Genomic DNA, 20,985 nt, shown 5'->3' on the forward strand with positions numbered 1-20,985 from the left:
TCCACTATTAGAAATGAAACTGCAGAGAAGAGAAAGAGTCAGCGTTTACCTTGTGGCGGGGGAATAGTATTGTATTTTGAAATTTCTGTTTCAGTTATGCATGTTTGTGCCTATGTGTATATTGATCCCAATATAAAATTTATTTTTACTGAGGATATAGTCAGAAAACCTTTCAAGTCACTGATGTAAATATACCAGTATGTCCAAAGAGCCCAAATTCTCTGTCAAACTATCAGCTGCTGAAAGGCATCTGGAGCCTTCAAAATACTGTGAGGTTTCATTTCAAATTGTAAAATTCTATTGGTTAGGGGGAGGGAGCTATGTTTTCTTTAATTCTTCAGCCGTTACTAATTTCTTAATCTAGCACTTAAAACCACTGGCTCCCTATTAAACAATCTAAGGCATTATATCTCTTCAGATATTTGTTCACTATATTGATTTCCCATTCATTCCTTAATGCGATGAAAATCCACTTATCCTGAGAACCTATCCCCCAACCCAAACCCCTTCTTGGAACATTACCAGTGATCTCCTACTGCTTGGTCTCCTTTCAATATTTATCCTACATGGGCTCCAAGATATTTGATTCTTCCTTCTCAACATTCTTTTCTTCCTGGGCACCTGCGGTACTGTTCTGTTCAACCTCCTCTCTCTTTCCCCATCTACCCAACTCTCCCTCATCTTCAAGGCTGAATTTCAAGCTTCGTCTCTTGTGAAGACTTTCAGAACCTTCCATACAACACTAATCTTTCCTTTCTCTGGAGTATTATAACTTCTAATTTTACATCATATTATGTTAGCACATAGCTATTTATTTTCTCCTTCTGTCTGTGGCAGAATTTTAAAATCTAAAAACAGTGAATTAGATCATAAGCATCATAACACTAAGTTTCCTTAGCTGCACATTTCAATCATATCTTAGAGTGACCTTTTCTAGATATTGCCCTAATTCCTAGGGGCTAAGAGCATTTCTTAGAGTTGAAATGTTATCTCCATAATTTAAGGGGTTTTTTTCTTTTTTTTTAACAGTGAATTCCTACTCCATCTTCAAGATTAGTTCATACTTCATTTTCTCAGTGAAGGCATCCCTGATACCTCTTCCTCTAAATCATTCATTACTTTCTCCTCTGTGTTTCCAGCATGAACACTCCCGAGAACATGAATCACACTGCACTGTCCTTATTTGTTTAAATGTCTACTTTGCTCACTGGATGTGAGCTATTTAATGGCAAAAAGAGTCTCTTATTCATAACTGTATCATGGATGTCTGGCACTCTACCTGGAAACATTGTGTCAGAATTCCCCATCCAGAGATAACTGCCATTCGCAGTCCATCAAGGCTAGTTATACAGTACTTATAATACAGACCCCTGGATAGCCAAGGGCCCTCTCTGAATCATTTAAGAAAAAACAAACCTTTAAAACAAAACAAAACAAAACAAAAAACAAAAAGCCCTATCTTTTGTTTTGTTTTATTTTTGAGAAAATAAATCCTTGCTTGTTCTTTATTAATTTATGTGGTCTGAAACCAAGCTATTCTGCAAATGAAGTTAGAAAAAGTCATTCACAGAAAGGCATTGTTCATCTTGACATCTGATTCAGCTTTTATAACTTTTGTTTGCAACTGAGGAGCTCAAATGAATCATAAGTTATAAGCTTTTCACAATGATAAAGCATTTAAAACTCAAGAACAAAAGCCATAATAGAGCTCTCAGAATTTTACAATTTTAAAAGAACTTTATAAATTTATCAGTTTCCAAAGTATAGATTTTTACATCTCCAATGTTCATCACAATGCTTGATATATATTTGGTATCCCATAAATATTTGCTAAATTTACTTGAACACATAAATAAAGAAGTGAATGAAGGAATATGTGAATATGAGAGACACTGCCTGGGGAAGATATCCAGAGGGAGCTAACTAAGACTATTTTAAAATACAAAGATTTAATTTGACCACAAAATCTTTTACGTTTCATCAAGAAGTGGAGTTTGTTTCCCAACTCCTTGAATCAGGACTAGCCTGCGACTTGCTATGACAAAGAGAATGTGGCAAGGTAATGCGAGGGACTTCTAAGCATTGGACTCAAACTTTAGGACTCTTTTCTCACCCTCTTGAATCTGTATATTAATATATAAGGAACCCAGGTTATCCTATGAAAGGACCTGTAATTTTAAAAAGCCCCCAGCCAACAGCCCAAGTTAACAGTCAGACATACTCCCAGTGGAGCAGCCGGGTTGCTGCAGCCACTCCAGTGACCCCAAGGAAGACCAGAAGAAAAGTCTCCCAGCTGAACCTAGTTCAAACTGCAAAATCATGAGTAAGAAAATGGGTGCTGCTTTGTTATGCAGCGATGAAAAACTGATACAGGAATTCGTAAGTAGAAGCGGGATGCTAACTTCTTCTAGAAGTGGACACTCAGAGGTACCACTCAGATTCCCCTTCAGGAATAAAGAATTCATGATCCCAGCCTCTGGGAGAGCTACTGATAGGCAATTCTCAGCTACCAATGTCATTCTAGGATAACTTCAGCTACAGAGAACTTCCTCATCTGCAGTCATACCCTCTTCTGGAGTGACCTACACATAATGACTGTTAATAATGGTTTAAAGGCCATCTACTTACCCCAACTCAGGGCAGCTTTGAGGAGTCATTCTTCCTTTAGAATACTCGGTAGGGACAGTGGAGGCTTCCACTGAGACGTCATCACAGCTCAAGTTATCCCCTTGCCTGATCCTACTCCCTTCCCTTCCTTCAACAAGTGCTCATCCCAAGAACACTACCCAATAAAGCTCCTCCACTGTAATCTCCATCAAGGAATGTTGTCCGAGAAAGTCAACCTAATGGCAGAAAGGACACAATCTGAGAAGGCTACTGAGCTGCAAACACTAGTCATTTCTTATGGACAATATTCTATTTCAACGCAAACTGTGATTACTTCAATTCAATTCTGACACTAACCACCTGGAGTTGGCACAGACCCCACAAGTTAAGGAATCGAGCCTCTACAAGACTGCTCTCACTTCAGATGCCAGCTGAAGTTCAAGGGGGTCTCCAGGACTCCCACATTTCTGACCAAATCACTGTAAATTCAAGGGTTCTCAAGACCCCTGCAGTTCAATAATTCACTAGTACAAGTCATAGAACTTGGAAAAGCACTATACATACATTATAGCTTTATAATAAAGGATACAACTTAGATTCCTCCCAAATGTATAAAATAGAGTCAAAAACACTCACCACTCATTGTTTTATAGCCTAACATGTGACTGTGCTTCCCAATATTCTGTTATATTGTATTTCCCTTTCAGTTCCAGAAAATAATTTGGCATAAGTATGAACATTTTAGAAATTAATTTCAACTTTCACAATAAATTCAAAAGGTTATGTTTCCATTTGTTTATTTTGTTCATACACTCCCAGGTTAAATAAATTATCCTTCCCCTTCTTGTATTAGACATGATCATATCTTTTTGGAACATTAAAATTTCTTGATGTTAGGTTCTACATCTATCTTTCAGAGTTGCTAACATTAACAAAAAATAAGCATAAGAAAAAAAATAAGTATAAGAACTTCTACGCCTTCCTGATTTGTGTTTTCATACATTCTTGATATGGTCACATATGATACTTCCTCCAGGAAATATCATCTTTCAATTATATTTTCAATTATTCATTCGACTGGTACTTAATGGGCATACCTAATAAATACTAGGTATTTAATGGGCATTGTGGATGAAAAGATATTAAATTTCTCTAGTTTGGATACTACTACCATTATAAAGTTCTAAAAGCACCACTGCGACTTCTTGTACTTAAAAAAAATCAGGGTTAGCATCATAAATAACTTAAAATTTATTCTTTCAAAGTATTAAATCACAAACAAATGCTTTTTTTCTCCCTTTCATTACCTAGGACATGGTCTCCTAACATTATTTCACAATAACAATGTCCACCTAACAAGCTGAGCTTCTTTTTCTGTCAGGATTATATTAATCTCTAAAAATAACTTAAGCCTTGAAAATCTTTTTAAAAAAAAAACCAAAAACTAAAACCTTGACTAACAGTTGTTTAAACCACAGGAATTTAGTTATCTCATGGAACAAGAAGTCAGGATAGGCAGTCAAAAGGCTCGATGATGCTATCAAGCTGACTTCCATCTCCCGTGCCAGCGTCCTCCACAGGGGGCGCTCCCGCCCATCCACGCCGCAGGATGGCTGCGGCGCCTGCAGGCGCCTGCGAGGAACCACCTCGACGACAAAGAAAAGGCAAAAGACACACTTCTATTTCATTTACCACATCTATGTCACGTGATTCGCCTTCCCTTTCAGGGAGTCTAAGGAACGTGAATCTTTAAGGTTTTCAACCAATCTAACAGAAGGAAGAAAAAAGGAGGGGATTATAAAAGAATATGGTACAGCCAATCTATAACCTCCGCCATACTCTTCTCAAGTAGTTACTCTCAATATACTCCATCCCTTCACAATGCCACCTCACTTCAAGTCAGAATCACTTTATGGTGTCATATTTCTCAGGTTATTTGGAATGAGAAAAGTTTGAGAGATATATCATTCTGGAGAGAGATAGTGAAAAATCTAATTTCCTTTTTTTTCTTTTTTTCTTTTTTTTTGGCTTTTGAAATATAGTTTGAATACCTGATTCTTAACATTGAAAGTTCAGAGAACTTAAACTCACCTCTCTGAGTTCTAACTTACAAAGTACTCTTAAAAGAACTTGTAACCACAGAATTCATTTTATTTAAGCTAGACAAATGCCCAATCACTTTAAAATTCAGGTCTTTATATTAACAGCTGAATTTGAGAGCATGGATTGGACTTGAGACCTAATTGGGGATCCTACTAGCACCCTGAATCTGGTCCTTAAGACCCACTCATGGAAAGAATGAAGCCACCTGCCAGGCAGGCAGTCAGAGTTGCCAGGTGGCACAACTCTAGGGGACTCCAGTCACATACACACCATGACGCAGCGCAGAACAGGCAAGGCATAGAAAAGAGAGCGGCAAGCTCCTCTTCACACAGGAAAACACTGCCTGTCTCTTTCAATTCTACCACATAGGAAAGAATACAAGGAAAGTAAAGAGAATAAGAGCCTGAGGTACCTTACCTCAGGGTGCACCCTATCTCCCTGTTCTCCCATGAGACTAACCAGAATTATCAGACTATGCCAAATTAATCAAGTTATCTCCTTCAACTAACAAGGTGGAAAGAGGAAAAGCAGCTTCTCTGTCAACCAGGTGCTCCTAGGGCAGACACCAGCAAACTATAGTCTTGGGTCAAATCCATCTAGCCTTCTGTTGTTTTAAAATTGTATTGGAAACAGCCATGTCCAGCGGTTTACTTATTGTATATGGCTGCTTTCATGCTACAATGGCAGAGTATTTTCATCCCATTTTACTGATGAGAAAAACAGGATAAATGACTCAAGAGCACACTGCCAGTATGAAGTGTGTGGGCAGCTCCCACACAGCATAAGAGAAGGCATTCAGTTTCTCTTGAATATCAAAAATTCACTTCTAGGAGTCAAAGGATTTTTTCAAGTGCCTAACATAATTTTATTTTCTTGAAATTTAATCATGTTCAAAGTGAAAATGAAAAAGTTGTTCACTAAATCACTTCGTAGTAGCATATTTCCACTTCATTATTCATTCCAATTAGCCTATTTTCCTTTATTACTGTTTTATTATTTATTGTCAATAATAGAATTTAGTACAGATTTACAATACATGAAAAGTTAGCAGCAGCAAAAGAACACAAGAGCTGAAAACTCTACAAAATCATGAAAATTTATTTACAGGGAATGGCAGGCAACAAATGACAATTGCATACTGATGATCTGTGTGAACGTCCTACGTCCTAGATTCAGATTCTGTTTTTGAAAAGCTAATTATTTAAGTGTAATACTATAGAGAATGCCTATAGCACATCAGAACTCATGAATTTAATTGAGAAAATGTCACTAATAGTGTAAACAGTCTATGGTAAAGAATTTGGCTGAATGGTTAAAACTTCGTTCAGCATTTAAATAACTCCAAATAAAAACAAACATTGTCCTTTGACAAATCTTCACTTAAAAATTCTTAAAAGGTGCTTATTTTTTGATAAATACAATAAAATTTGCCTCAAAAACTATTGCTTTTAGATCACCTAAAAGCAATGATTTGAAAAAGTTAGTATAACTATTGTTGATGAGTTGTCTCCTTACTTCCTGTATTCCATTTTCTACAGTACGTTGGAGTGATAGAAACAAACAAACCAAAAAAAAAAAGCAATTACAAATGAAGGGAATGGTTTCCTGTTTCAGCAGTATTTCAGTGTTTCTAAGCAATCCTTTCATCTGTCTCTAGTCGGATCCTGTTTTAATGTTTTCATCACTGCTAACCCAGAATCTCAAAACTCTTTATTGCATGCCAAACTCAAGTTCCCTTAAGAGATTTTATCAGGTAGAGTATATCCTGCAACAGAGACATAATTAGAAAGAAAAAGAGGATTTACTGGAGCTCATGTAACTGAAAGAATACCTGATAGGAAACACCCCTGAAAGAGCAAGAACCCAGACAGCTCAAAACATCATTGCCATCAAATGACTCAGCTCTAACCACCTCCTGTCACTCTGAATCTGCACAAGGTTTAACTTTGGAAGAGTAAGAACTGGTTGTAGTTTTGGTCACACAGAGAGCAGGGAACAAAATCTAATGATTGGAGAAACCCACAGAATTCACATGAATGTAGAGTGGACAGGAATAGTTCTTCTAAAAGAAGTTGTTGCTGCTAAAAAAGTAAAAACTAACAAGTAGTCTTCATAGAGAAAGCAGCCGTGTTAAGCATGAACTTCATCAACATCCTACATACTCATCCAGTCAGAGACCCGTTTGCACCTCTCCCCAGCCATTAATCCTTCTCCTGTTTATAAAATACGTGTTCCCCTCTCACGTCCAAGCTGAATTATCTCCTAAACTGTCTAGAGCTTATGCGTGCGGATCTCTTCATTTGCTGTAGTTCTCCAGTATCTTCCAAAATCCCTCTCCCGGAATGTTTTACCTCACTACATAAACATGACAAAATCTCTTCCATCTTAAAAATAATTCCGTCTGCCCGAGTACCCCGTTGGCAGACTCTTCCTCTCCTTTAGAGCCAAGCTCCTGGTAAGAGAAGCCAGCGTACTCTTGACTTCCCAATCTCCCACGACATTCTGCTTCGGCTTACATGCTGCAGCTGCGCTCTCCGAGTCAGAATGACCTCCTAACTGCTGTACCCAGTACATACATTTTGGCCCCTGCTTCACAAGCAAGAATAGCATAGTGGTTTAAGAACATCAATTTTGCAGTCGCTCTCAGGATTCACAATCTTGGTTCTGCCACTTACCTTAGGTAAGTTATTTCATTTCTCTGTTTTCTCATCCACAAAGCATGATTAATTAAAATACCTATATCACAGATTTGACTTGAAGAACTAATATATAAAAAATACTTAGAGCACTGCCTGACCTATGATAAATGCCATATAACTGCGATCGTCATTATTTTCTTGGGTCTCTTTTTATGGCACTTGATATTGTTAATAATAGCCTTCTTGAAATTCTCGATCTTTTTGGCTTCTGTAATATAATTCTCTTGAAGTTTTTATCCTTCTCTGTCTTTTAAAGTTTTTCCATCATCTGACCCTCAAGTACTGATATGCTCCCACAGTTCTTCTGGGTTCTCTTCTCTTATTTGACACACTGTCCTTGGGAAATTTCATTCACTCCCATAGCCCCAAGTGCCCACTATACTCTTATAATGACCACTTCTCCATCTCTCTCATCTCTCTCATCTCTCTCATCTCTCTCATATCTCTCTCTCTCTCTCTCTCTCTCTCTCTCTCTCTCTCCCTCCATCTGTCTGTCATTTCATGCAACAAATATTCATTCCATGCCCGGCATCAGGCCAAGCACTCTGGCCCAGATTCCTGCCAGACTCCAGATCCACATAACCAGTTTGACTTCTCCCCCTCTGTCTCAAAGGCACCTCAAACTCAAGATGTTCAGAACTAAACATACTACTCCCTAATCCTCCAAACATGTCCCTCATCCTATACTCCCTAACCAGGAGGTAAGCATTATCATTCACCAGGGTACCTAATCCAGGATCCTAACAGTCAAACCTGAGCTCTCCATCATTATTCTCCCTGATTCTATCCTTTACTAAATTCTTCCTCTTAAATATTGCAATCTGTTGTTCGGTGGCTGTGTCAGCTCTGGAATCAAATCGCAGCTATACTTTTTGCCAACTGCATAACATTAAACATGAGTTATTTCACCTTTATAGACCAAATTTTGTAGAATTTTTCTCCTTTGTAAAATGAAGATGGAACCTACTTCAGTGATGTGGCGACTATTAAATGAAACAATCCATGTACAGTACACAGCATTGTGCCTACTATACAGAAAGTAGTCAATAAATAAAAATTATTTCACTAACGTCATCCCTATTGATGTTGTATTCGTTCAAGTCTCTGTCCTTTCTTGGCTAACATCCTAACTGGTCAGCAACGGCATTCTAACTGGTCTCTTCGTGTCTTATCTCGTACCCCAAAATCTGACCTAAAACACATTAGCATAAAATAGAACTATGCAGTGAACTATGAAGTGAGCAGTTCATAGTCTCTTAGTTGATCACATGTGGAGGAGAAAGGTACCCCCAAGTTGAATCTACCTGAAAATTAGTATTAGGTCAATGGTAAAGATAGACCTGTAATCAACTTTCAGACACAAATCACATTTGCAAAATATTGGCAAACTTCCTCCACAGCAAATACTATTCATATCCATTAAGCTTAGCCTAACTGAAGCAAGTGGTTAAGGTCATTTTATTACAAAACTCTAGTTCCCGATTCTTAGTTGATTGGCCACAATATAATGGACATTAATGTCAACCACTCTCTTCCAAACCAAAAAAAGTCCACTAAAAAGAGGTGGTAGTGCAGAATTTTAATAAGCATTTTTTAAAGTCTGAATTGTCAACAAACTAAAGAACTGTGGGGCCTGAATGGGATATAGCATGAAAAGAAAATTTAGTTGAAATTTATTGTTTTAACCTATGAATTCAGCCATAAAAGGTCTGGGCAATGTTAAATTATATTGGTAAAATAGTAACCATTTGATGTATTATGAAAAACTTGTTAAAGAACAAAATTACACCACTGAATCCTGTGTCCCAGTTCTAAAGTGAGAGAAACTATACAGTGGGAGTTGAGAGAATTCCTCTTAGCCTGATAGGCTGGACCAGGCTAATGTCATTTGTATCCAAAAATGCTGATCTTTTAGATGCTAGCCTACCTCTTATTGTCTACTGCCAATAACATTTTGTCTTGTCTTGATTAAAATATAATCAACCTGCCCATCTGTATCACTCAAACTAGAAAAATACTCCCCAAGAGAGGTAGTGCTTAGTTAGTTCAGCAAAGCCAAAGAATTAACCTGAAAATGTACAAGTAACTAGTAAAAATGTAATCAACCTTTATACCACAACCTAAAAATAAATAAATAATTGCATGAAACAGCATTTTCTCTATTATTTATTTAACCACATTTTTAGTCAAACACACACACACACACACACACACACACACACACACACACACTTAATATTGTTCACTCTTTAAACCAAAAAAGGCCATGTTACTCTCTTGACTATCAACTCAAAAAAGCCAGAGGAAAGAAATATTCAGAACATCATATTTTTCATGTTCAATCAGCTTTGCTTTGAAAAGATTCTTCAGCATACCAACCCTTATGGAATAACTAATGTCTTCATTACTGCTTTCTTTGGAAGTAATTTCCTCTGTCATATAATCCCATCTTGAGCTATGTTATTAAAAAGTTATAAAAGATAGAGATATGAAGATGAAGATTAGTTCCTTCACAGATGAAACCACCAAATTAATGAGGCAGCATTATTCATACTGAGACAAAAGGAAATGTACAACTTTCACTGCTATTATACTAAAAATAAAAAAATGTTAAAAGGCACAGTTCCAAATCATTGCACAACAAATCCTGGTCACAAATTCATGTCGTCGTGTATTCATGAATTTGGAGACTTGGGAAAGGAACGCGTTCAGAGATTTTTTTTTTTTAATGGCTAAAGACTAGAGACAATTCTAAAAAGAAAAGTATTTTTCAAATTCTGTCTCCATCCAAAATACAAAAATATTATTGCAAAATAATATTTGTTAGTAAACAATGTATTAAATTATTTCTAAAATAGTTGGAGCATAAATTTATAACTCCCTTAGCTCTGTCTAGTTAAACAGTGCACAGATCTAAAGATGTGTATATATTTATTTTTTGTGGCAATCAGGCTTTTAGTACATACAGAAAAAAACTTATATTTAACTCAAAATAAATTTTAACAATAAACACGACTAATAATATATTTAACTTTTAACCTAACAAAGGCAGTTCCCTTAGGTGACAACAGAAAAAAAATAGCGAGCATCGTGTGATAAAAGAAATATGCATGAATCCATTCCTGTTGCCTCTATAGAATTTGATAAGATTAACAGTTCCCTACAAGGCCAATTAAAACTGCCAACGAACCTTTGTAAAAGATTGCATGAATCATTTTGAACCTTTCAATTCTGGTCTATACTCTTCAGAAAATCTTCAGCAATAATCAACATTTTCATCTTACTGAGAAAAAAAACTTTGCAAGAAGCAGTAGTTTATCTTTCATTTGATATATCGAGTGTTTTTCAAGTGTATACCCAATCTCTGGAGATAAATTAAATGACATGCTCTCAAGAACAGCCTCTCAGTCTTATTTTCAAACCAAAGACGACTATGCTGCTAATATATTGCTGTTTTGACAGATGACTATGAAAACATATTACTCCATTTAGTTAAACATGCTATAGTCACCACAGGGATCTAACTTCTCTGTATCTTTCGCCGATATTCATTTCTTAACATAAACTTTGCTTTCCTTCACATTCTGTGCAATACGTGTTTGAGAATAAACATCCAGTTTTCAATACCGTCATTAACGCCCCTACCTTACAATATCCTACGAGGGCAGAGTAGTGTAGTAGAAATTAGATGAACTTTGAAATAAGACACATCTCAGTTAGAATCCCAAGGTCACTAACTAGGTATATGACCTTGGGAAAATCACCTGTTTCATTATCTGTAAAATGGGAACAATTATACTTGATTTGCAAATTTGTTGTAAAAATTAGATGTAGCACATATAGACACACTCCCCTCCCTTAACAAATGATAAAAACAAAGACCTACCAAAACAGTAAGTTCTTTCTTTCTTTTTGATCTCTATCTTTCCTTACAGCAAGGTAATGGTTTGTATTACTATTTTAATAATGCTATCGAGCCTCCATGGACTATTTTAATCTCACTCCCTGCTCTCCATAGTTATCATTGATCTGTTTCTCACTTCTGGTGCTTTCACTCCCACCCAGGTGGTCCGATGAGAACTGGAATCAGCTCCAGAATTTCTACTTAGAAGGTACTTAGAGCAACAATCTGCTAAGAAGAAGACAGAAAAATTGTCTTAAAACTGAATTAGCACAACAAGGACACTGTTTTGGTTCCAGTGTAAACAGAGAAACTTTTGTGCTAAAGTTATTTTTTTATTTATGCTGTATATTTTGGGGTTGCTATTCAGGAGGCTGATGGAGATATACAGAACCTTAACAATCCCCCTTTTCCCATCATGTCCAGCCATTGTTTAGCCCATCATCAAACATTATCCTCCATGATCCTTTTCAAAATTTCATTTTTCAATCACATTAGTATCCATACCCAAAACACTCTTTCTTTCTCATGATCTATTTCTTCTTTCTTATGTACCTTAACAGGTATTGACATTTATAAACTCTTCATTCCCCATCATCTGATTTTAACCAAAATTTCGGTTTTCTTGACTCAAGAGAGCTGCAATATACTGGTTAATGATGGAGCCAGACTGCTTGTGTTCCAGCACAGGACAAGTTCCTCATCCCCTCTGTACCCTTCAGCTGCCTCATCTATAAAATGGAGATAACAGTGTAGTCTACCTTACAGGATTGTTGCAAGGAGTAAATGAGTTAATAACCATAAAAGTTTGGCTTAAAGTTAATGATATATCAAGTTTAACTAATTATCACTAAGTTAAAATGGCACCATTGTATATATATACAACAGTCATATAACACTTATCTAAAAGCAATTGCCTCATAATCAGCTCCTCTAGATATATGGTAATTGGACCCACTGAGTGGTGCCCAAAATCCACTTTTATTCCATTTATATCTGTAGCAGAGTGTTATTTTTTCATACATTGTACATATATTTATTGAGTAAGTACTATGTTCCAGACACTGTGCTGGGAGCTGAGAACATAATAGTGAATAAAAACAGATATTGCCTCTCCCCTAGTGATAGTTACAAACAGTTGGGGAGAGCACATCAATCCAATAACCGTAAAACAAATGGAAAACATTAACTATGAAAAATGCTACAAGGTGAGATATATGATGCCCTAAGAAGGCCAATTTGCCAAAAATCAATTTACACAAAGCCAATTTGCCAAAAGTCAATTTTCCACATGACTGATTCTCTGAATTCCCTAACAGACAATTCATTGAAAGCCAGTTTGCCAGCAGCCAATTTCTAGAAAATCCATTTGATGAAAATAGTCTGCCAAATTATCATTTCATCAAATGACCAATTCACTATGTTCTTGAGGAATTTTTGGAGTCTTCATTTCACAGAAGTTTTGATACAATCCTTTCATGACAGCTCTTTAACCCCAAATTTGACTGTCTCTCTAGGCTGTATGTCAATTTCACGTTTTCACGTTTCAGATGCCAAGCCCTTCCCCGATGCCCAATGACGCAGTACTGCAATGTAAGTAAAGGGTGGGCTTCTTAAGTGGTGTTTACTGTCTTCAGTCTTAAGTCTCTGTCTGTCTCTGCTTCTTCCAGAAAGATAGCTGAAAAGAACTATCCTAGACCAGAGTGATGAACTAGTCTTCTACAAATTGGTTTTTGCCAAATTTATTTTTAGCAAATTGGTCATTCATAGAATTGAGTCTAAGTTAACTGTTTCTGAGCAAAATTATCTAGAATTCATGCTTTTGACTGAGGAATTTGGTCTTGTCAGACCAGTGAGAGTAGCCTTCATTGAGGAAAAAAATAACTAAACTGAGGTCAGAAGGATAAATTTTAAAAAACAACCAAGAAAAATGGGGAGGAAACAAAGAGAACAGCATATGCAAAAACTATTCAGAAAGAGGAAACGCCAAAATGACAAGAGCATGCAAAACAGCCAGTGTGGCTGGAGTACAGAGAACATGGGGGAACATAGTGTGAACTGAGGCTGGAAATAAAATTGGAACTTAGACCATGTTGTGTCTCACCATCCTGAAAACTTCTGTTCTTATTTTAAGAATGAAGATACTTAGTATATTTTACGTAGAGGAATGGCATGATCAGATTTGCATTTTGAAAGATCACTTTGCAAGTGGTGTGGAGACCAGATTTTAAGAATGTGCTGATATAGGCTGTTTCCTCACCTGGAAACGTATTATTGCATTAGATCAGGAGAGTGAAGGTAGTACTTAGATTAGGGTTGGGGGGAAAAGTGGAGTGAAGCAAATTACTTATAGAGTTATTTAGGAGGTAGGAACAACAAAATTTGATATGGGTTATTGAATATGGGGCTGAAGAAGAAGAAAGTGTCTTAGACAACTCCAAGGCTTCTAGTTTGTATAATTAAATAGTGGTGCCATTCTCATCGGGGGGAAACTAGAAAATCAGGTTTGTATAACATTCTCTTTCAATGTATTGCTATGTATTTGTGTATTTTATATATTTATTGGAATATCTTTCAAATTTTAAGTTATTAAGAAATTAAACCTGAATTCGTTGGAAGATATTTATGCAATTTAGTGCCTCATATAGGAAGATAGTCAATAAACCATAATATTTCTGATACAGGCTCCATCATTTTCTAGCTGGTTGACTTTATACAACTAACTTAACCTCTCTGTGCCCCATTCTCTTCTATCTTAAGATAGAAATAATACTATGCCTGCCTGGAAAAAAACCAGCTAGTAGTATTCCTGCAATCTATTCTCTCCCTTTAGTAAAGGGAGGCCCCCAGGAAAGAAAGAAGATGACCTAGTTAAACCTCCTTATAAAAATGATAATGATGAACCTCCTGGGAAACTTGGAGCAAAGTTAATTATGCCAAAGCATCTTTTCACCAAATGATGCTAGTGAGAGAGTCCTAGTTATAGAGTGAATTGTGTCCCCTAAAATTCACATGTTGAAGACCTAACCCCCAATGTCTGGAGATAGGGCCTATAATGAGGTAATTAAGGTTAGGTGAGGTTATAACGGTGGGACCTAAATCTCATGGGACTGTTGTCCTTATAAGAAGAGGAAGAGACACAAGAGAGATCTCTCTTTTTTTCTGCATATGCACAAAGGAAAGGCCATGTGGGGACACAGGGAGAAGGACTACCATCTACAAGCGAGGAGGAGTGACCTCATCAGAAACCAACCCTGACTGCACCTTGATCTTGGAATTCTAGCCCCAAGAACTAAGAAAATTAATTCCTGTTGTTTAAGCCACCCAGTTCATGGTGTCTTGTTATGGCAGTTCTATTAGACTAATACAGTCTCTACCTATGAAAAAACTTTAGCATGATAAATTTTTATTTCTTAGAGTAGATAAATCTGGAACCTAAAGATTTATGGGCCATGGTACTGGAAAATGTTGTATAAACTAGTAACTATCTGAGTATAAAATAGAAATGTGTCATTACTTTAAAAGCTCTCTTTTATATAAGTAATATAGCAACTGACATTACTTATTTAGAGGCTTCATGTGTTAATAAGTGCCAGAATAAATCTTGATGCAGCAAGAAAGGACACGGGTGTCTCAGACCTCCCCCTGCTAACCCTGCGCCTCATTATTAGTTATAATGAATATTAGTAAAGCCTGATGCAGGGTAGACCTGTGATTGTTATGGGACTGGTTTGATACTGTGGTCTTTTGTGTTAAGATTACTACCTCAGAGGATTGTGGTAATGATTAAATAAATCAATGCTTGTGCAAATGCAGTGCCAAATTCATAACAAACACTCATTGAGTATCGCTGTTATTAATATGTTATAATATATTATTATAATCCCAAGAAATATAAGAGCTCTCATTTATAGAATGAATAGTAGGTGCCAGGCACTTAAACTAAGTGCTTTCCAGGGATTATCTCATTTAATCATCCAAAAAGCCCTATGTTCTACATTTATTACCATCATATAAGAATCCTGAAGCCTAGAGATTAATTTTTCCAAGGTCATATAGCTAGTTAATTGTGGCACTGGGTTTTAAACCCAGGCAGGCTAACTCTCCAGTTGGGCTCTTGTTCCTTATTCCAAATAACACTGCCTTCCTACACTAATCTGCCTCTGAAAACCCATTGGAATGTCCATCCAGGTGCTATTTAAGTGTGATAAAAGTATAATTTATTAACTAGCATGAAAATGGCCTTAAAATGTTAATGCAATTTCTAAATATATGTGACTTCCACCCAGGGAGTTACTTATGTCAGGAAAAGTAAAACTAGAGAAAACTATCATTTGTACTCCATTTCTCAAAATGTAATCACCCTTTGATATTCCACTGAGCATAACGCCCAAAAGAGGAACATGGGCTGGTCAATTCTGAAACAATAAGATAACACTGGAGTTTTAGGAAAATTAGCATGAGGTTTGTTTTATTTCTCTTGTGCTCACAGATAATGCAAGCTATTTCATGTCCTCACTGCTTTCTTATAAACAATAGGAATAAGCAAAGAAAAGGAAGAGATATGTCAACTCTATCAATTTTGATAACAGCAATAATTAGATCAACATATATGACTAAAATATTATTTTGGAGGATAAGAATATTGATTTGATTTGCAATTATATTTAGAAATTGCATAAGCATTCCACAGCCTTATTACATAAATAATAATTATAAACTATAGGCACTTAATTTAGTCTTATCCCATTTTATTCATTAAAGACATTCATTTTTATAAAATCTGTACAGGTTAGATATTAAAGCCTGTACATTTCCATGGATTTTTTATAATCCACACAATACTGAGAATAAATGATTAAATAACAGTGTCTCTGGCACTGACGCATATAAGCAGAAGGAGATTATCTAATAATGTTAGCCAGGAAGCATAATGGGGGCCATGTTTCTGCCCATTGTGGTTCTGTTTTCAGTCTGGATATCAAACAGGAAGCAATTTTTCCTGCCTAAGGGAGAAGTTCATAGCCTTTGCCATTGCAGAAAACAGGGCATGGCAAAAAAAACAAGGTGCACAGCAACCACATGAGACAAAAGACCATATTTGAAGTAAGCTCTAAGAAATACAGACACATAGGTAAAAAAATATCTGCAAATCATAATAAGGACTTTGATACAAAAATGCCACCATGGCAGATTTGAATGGAACCATCCAAAGGAAGATTAGGAGGACCTGGAAGAAAATAAATCTAGACTGGACCAGAACAGAGAAGACTACTTATTAAGGAGGAAATGAAAATTCACAGCAGTATCGCATTTGTAAGGAATTGATAATTAATTTTATATACATATACACAAGTCAACTGCACATGAAAATGCCTATTTGTTTTTAGAAAGCCTTTGTGAAGAACTTATTTCTCTAAGTATTGTTAGATACCAGAACTGAAAGTACCCAGATGGGAGAGGCAATCTGCCATGGGCAGTTAGCAATTTGCACATTCCTACAGAGTGCGCCAAGCATACAAATGTCTGACCATGGTTTGCCCAGGCCATTACAAAGGTTGTGTTTACAGGAAGCAATCTTGAGAGACAGAGTAATGCACTCCTCCCACACAAAGAGCAAGCTAACTGCTTGCTATAAAAACAGTGGATTCCCAGGTTCAGTGTTCCTGTCTTATAACTGACTGCATGTTCAGGCTCACAACTAGGCCCTCTGTGTCCCCCATGTGCATGAGGGGCAAGGGAACCGAAACAAGCGAATGGATGCTCATACATAGATGAAACAGTAATAGGCTAGCTTATCAGCTTGCCAGCATGGTAAAATCAAATCCGAGAATCAACAGACCCTGCTCGATGCTATAATAAAGATTCCAGGGCCCGGAATAGGTGAATGAGGTGAATAACATCTTTCATAATGTGTTTGGTTTTTTTAATGGTTTTTTTAGAGCAATTTTAGGTTACACAAAAATTCCCTAGAAAGTTTAAGGGTTTTTCATACTCCCCCATCCCCAACTGTCCCTGTTATTAACAACTTGTATTTATGTGGTACATTTATTAAAACTGATGAACCAATATTGATACGTTATAAAGTCCATAGTTTACGTTAGGGTTTACTCTTTGCAGTTGTATATTCTATGGGTTTAACAAATACATCAAGTCACATGTCCCATCATTAGAGTATCTCATAGAATAGTTTCACTGCCACAAAAATCCCCTATGCTCTACTTATTCATCCCTCCCCTCCTCCTAACCACTAACTGTAAAAGAGAGGAAGGAAATCATCGTGTGCCATTGTGTGTTATACCTTGATTACACTAGATTAGTTAATCCATGTAACATCCCTAGGAACAAAGTAAGTACTGTCCTCATTTTGCAGATGAGGAAGCTGAGGTCCAAGTATTTAACTTACCCAAGGCCACAACATAAAAGAGGGGGTACAGTCAATCCACTTAGATCTGTTTTGAAAAACAGTAATTTTTCTTCTTCATTAATCTGCAACTGAAAGTAAAAAGGTAGATGACATTAAAAAACAGAAAAATAAGCTGGTCTGCTTTATTCCTAATACTCCAGTTCTTTGTTTACCACCACCAGTATCCTCTTTTTAGAGCTAGGAGGGACACTTCAAATAAACACTCTGGCTTGCTCTTTCCATGAGAATACTGTATAATGAAAGCTGACTCAAGAACCATCTTCCTGAAATACAAATACTTTCCACTACACTGAAGCCTGCAACAGACTGTCACGACTTATTTTATCTAAGAAATAAGCTCCCTGTTGATACATGCTTGAGAAAGACTATGTACAAAGCCTCCAAACTAAAGCAACAAAATATTATTTGAAATATTTAATTACCTACACATTGTAATGTCCACATCATCTTAAGACTCTTCAACATATATATTATACATATAATATGTATGCTATCACAACATTAAAGACTTCATCTAAATAACTAGAGAAGTTTATTGCCACCAGAATCATTATTTTATTTCTGTAAAACATTCCAAAACTAATAGGATAATTTCTAGAAAATTTTTAAGAAAATACGACTTAAGCCAAGCATTGGGCTATGTACCTTGAACATTTTATTTAATTTACTCATATAACAAACCTATGAGCTTTATAGAGCCTAATTTTTCCTCTCTATAATTTGTCATGTTGTAGTGTGTCTTGCATACTAATTGTGATATGGCAGAAACTTTCAAAAGAACCCTAACAGTAAATGATAAAGTTCTCATTCCTGACTTCCAGCTAAATCTTCAAAACCTGTACACATACATGAACTTTGCACGATTATCCATTCCAGTCCTCTTCTCGTCTTAGAAAACATGAGCTTTCAGACTGTGCAAACACACCGATCACATAAGTAAACTGCAGCCATGACACAGCCACCTTTCCTGCTCTCTGCCTCATTCCTGCCTACAACGTCCTACAGTCACATGCCCTTCTCTGCCAGCCAAAGCCTTGATTGACCCCAGCCAAAAAAATTTTTACCTCTCAACATTCAAAAGTAGCAATGATAGTTCTAAGTTCCTGTTATCAATAAGTGAAGAGAAGACACGCAGGTCTAGACTCAGAGAGAAGATAAAGTGGGTTGGCCAAAACAAGAATCAGACAAAAATTAATATTCCCACTGTTTTGTCGTGTATCATGCATTGGTGATTTTAGGCAACACAGGGAAAACCATTATAGTTTTATATGTGCCTATAAACATTTATGTCCTTTTCTTTGGTTTACAATCCCACCCCCCGCCCCCATCATTTCTTTATTTTGAATTCATGTCACCCAGTTGTGACTATTTTGACCTTTTGGGATTTTTTAAAAATCAAACTTCAAGTTTCCAATTTTGTTTAAATGCAACAATAGGTAAAATGTCTATGCATCATCATGACACTACTGCTAGTCAAACTCCTCTCAGGAAAGAGGGCAGAAATTTACTACCAAACTTTCGAGAAAGATCCTCTTACAATAATGAAAGTCTTTGAGTTAGCAGCAATAATTGCTATTTGATGTAAATTAATGAATAAACAACCTTGATTATCTTCAAGATCTTCGGATTCCTTCATAATCTCATATACCACTCTGTGCCCTTTACAAGGCAGACATTTTGCCAACAGCATTTCACTCATGACTAATCTAAGCTTAAGCTTGTACTTGAATGGACACTGAGGTTGCATATTTGTTTTATTATAGCTGCAATTCTGAAAGCTTTTGTCAAAGGTTTTCAAGGTTAATCCCATTATACTCTTTGTGCCTGTTGATTTTAGTTGCCACAAAAATCCGAAGTCAACTCTCACCTTCAGGTCTCTAATTCCCATAAGGCTCTGGACATGCCATTTTCTGGCCCACCTCTTACCCTGTTCAACACCCGAAATCTTTCCATGGTGCCCTCCGAGACTCAGTCATCAGTAAAATTGCCTTCTCTCAACATTTCCTTCACTTCTTGCTTTAAAACCGCATCGACCATGCAGCCTGCTCCTCTGCAGCCCAAACTCTACTACCGCTAGGCCACAGGTGGAGAAGACATTCTTGCTGCTGTTGCTCCTTGCAGACTATTGTTCCTCCCTCCTCCATAACATGCCCATTTAAATTTTATGACATCAAACTCCAACACTCCCTGTCCCTCAAACCACCCCCAGGGCCAGTGTCCACCCACCTCTGCCACCACCACCATCCCCAGCCCCCACCTCCTGCTATTCTTTTTTGAGATTTTAATTCCTAACTCCCTGACACTGTCTCAAACCCTATTCCCGTCATAATTCCCAGCTGACTCCAGTGTTCACATTAGTGATCCATCTAATACACTGCCGCTTAGTGCCTTGACCTCCTCTCCTCCAATGATTTTATCCTCCACCCTACTCCAGCCACTGACACGCACATGGCCATACCTCAGTCCTTGCCACTCCCAATAACTATTGTCTCTCAATCACCTCCAGCTGGAGGCATTCTACTTTTATGACCATTATTACCTTTCTAGCTCACTTCCTCTCTTTGGAAACTGGAAAATTTCAACAACCCTCTGACCCCAGCAGAATTTACAATTCATGTATTCTAACATCTTTTCATTGTCTCTCAGCCCTAATATCTTAACTTTGATCTTTATCTACATTGTATGGTCAAGCACAATCACTCTTAATTAATCTGCCCTTCTGTCTTGTTTCCCCCTAGTCTTCCAAATATCTTAACGTTGGAGTGCCCAGCTTGAAGCTATTTCTCTTCTCCTATCTACACTAATTCCCTTAGCGCTATCAATCACCCCACAGTGAGCAAATTAGAATTGCCAGACCTGCCTTGGTTTAATGTAGAAGAAAAGATCTGAAGTCTTGTAGAGGCTGAAATGTTAGAGTGGATTTGTCATTTGAAGACCTACATTGGGAGGGTCTAGACAACATACCTTTCATTACTAGTTGAGAAATAAATTTGTGAGGGGAGCCCCAACATCTTTGAAGAGCTTGGTGATTTTTCTATAGGCCAAACCTTATAGTGAGAAACTGAAATGCAATGGAGTAATTGGATCCTGGGGTGGTAAGGGTGAAGTGGCAGCCCTCCACTGCCAAAAGCAAGTGGGTATGGTTACCATAATCAATGGCAGAGTCAAAGCAGCAAACTATAAGTTGGCTAGTTGATCATGGTGTTCCTAAAAGTGAAATAGATAGAAAACCTACTAAATTCTTACTT

The 20,985-nt window shown here is 37.0% G+C and overlaps 1 long non-coding RNA gene across 3 annotated transcripts in view; it reads right to left on the reverse strand.

Annotated features, from left to right (window-relative positions):
- The window catches only part of LOC120613241 (uncharacterized), a 99,698-nt gene that overhangs the window by 70,619 nt on the left and 8,094 nt on the right, over positions 1–20,985 (reverse strand). For all 3 annotated transcript variants that reach the window (XR_005655628.1, XR_005655629.1, XR_005655627.1), the window contains exon 2: positions 17,717–17,805. This is a non-coding gene — a long non-coding RNA (uncharacterized LOC120613241). The remainder of the gene's footprint in view (positions 1–17,716; positions 17,806–20,985) is intronic.

Source organism: Pteropus medius, unplaced genomic scaffold (assembly GCF_902729225.1).
Source record: "Pteropus medius unplaced genomic scaffold, Ma_sr-lr_union100, whole genome shotgun sequence".
Taxonomy (NCBI): Eukaryota; Metazoa; Chordata; class Mammalia; order Chiroptera; family Pteropodidae; genus Pteropus; species Pteropus medius.